Below are 1379 nucleotides of genomic sequence, written 5' to 3'. Positions count from 1 at the left end.
CAATGTTGAAAACAACAGACAAAGCCAGAAATCTTGGTGTAGTCATGGACTCAGACCTGAATTTTAACAGCCACATTAGGACAATTTCAAAGTCAGCCTATTATCACCTTAAGAATATATCAAGGGTTAAAGGACTTATGTGTCAACAGGATTTGGAAAAATTTGTCCATGCTTTCATCTTCAGTAGACTTGACTACTGTAACGGGGTCTTTACAGGTCTCCCTAAAAAATCAATCAGACAGCTGCGGCTGATTCAGAAAGCTGCTGCTCGGGTCCTCACTAAGACCAAGAGACTGGATCACATCACTCCAGTCCTCACTAAGACCAAGAGACTGGATCACATCACTCCAGTCCTCACTAAGACCAAGAGACTGGATCACATCACTCCAGTTCTGAAGTCTTTACACTGGCTTCCTGTGTCTCAAAGAATTGATTTCAAAGTACTTTTGCTAGTTTATAAATCACTCAATGGTTTAGGGCCAAAATACATTTCTGATCTGCTACTACACTACGAACCATCCAGACCTCTCAGGTCATCTGGGACAGGTCTACTTTCTGTCCCCAGAGTCAGAACTAAACAGGGTGAAGCAACTTTCAGTTTCTATGCTCCTCATATCTGGAATAAACTCCCAGAAACCTGCAGAGCTGCTGCTACTCTCAGTTCTTTTAAATCAAGGCTGAAGACCTTCCTTTTTGATGTTGCCTTTCTTTAAATTATGTTCTTTTAATGTTTAATTTCTTATGCTTCACTGTAACTTTTACTCTTGTGTTTTATGTGTCTTAATGTTTCTATCTGTTTTTATTTTTTAACTGTTTTTATTTCTTAACTGATTTTGTGTAAAGCACTTTGAATTGCCCTGTTGCTGAAATGTGCTATACAAATAAAGCTGCCTTGCCTTGCCTTGCCTTGCCTAGATAGATAGATAGATAGATAGATTGTATTAAGCAAGCAGTTACAAGCAGTCAGTAGCAAGTTACCAAGGACATACTCACTCACAAACCAAAGATACTAGAAATATACTAGAAGTAGTGGATCAGGGTTATCTATGATAGATTGTTGTGTTCAGTGACTTCCTCTCCACCAATGGTTTCTATCCAATGAGTTATTTAAATTGGTTCATCCAGGTTGTTTAGAGCCTGTCAGCACTAAAGAGTTTGATTAGTGAGCTCTAACTTGCAGGAGTTTGCATGTCATTTTTTTCTTAGGAATAGCCATGACCACTACTTCCCCAGACAGCTGTTCAGCGCTGCTTGTTGCTTTAACTACATATATGTAGTTCAGTGATATCAATGTAACTGTAAGCCATTTTAGTGCTTTTAGATCTCACTGCTGCTTTCGACACAGTTGACCACACAATTCTACTATCTCGCTTGGAAAA

General features: G+C 39.0%; 1 protein-coding gene and 1 long non-coding RNA gene across 2 annotated transcripts in view; both read left to right on the top strand.

Annotated features, from left to right (window-relative positions):
• The window catches only part of LOC117958237, an 859617-nt gene that overhangs the window by 613504 nt on the left and 244734 nt on the right, over positions 1-1379 (top strand). The gene's annotated exons all lie outside the window — the stretch shown is intronic.
• LOC117958305 overlaps positions 461-1379 on the top strand; it is an 8175-nt gene continuing 7256 nt past the window's right edge. The window contains exon 1 of the long non-coding RNA XR_004659678.1: positions 461-471. This is a non-coding gene — a long non-coding RNA (uncharacterized LOC117958305). The remainder of the gene's footprint in view (positions 472-1379) is intronic.

Source organism: Etheostoma cragini, chromosome 15, assembly GCF_013103735.1.
Source record: "Etheostoma cragini isolate CJK2018 chromosome 15, CSU_Ecrag_1.0, whole genome shotgun sequence".
Taxonomy (NCBI): domain Eukaryota; kingdom Metazoa; phylum Chordata; class Actinopteri; order Perciformes; family Percidae; genus Etheostoma; species Etheostoma cragini.
Note: the sequence above shows the minus strand (reverse complement) of the source record. Positions and strands in the feature narration are given on the sequence as shown.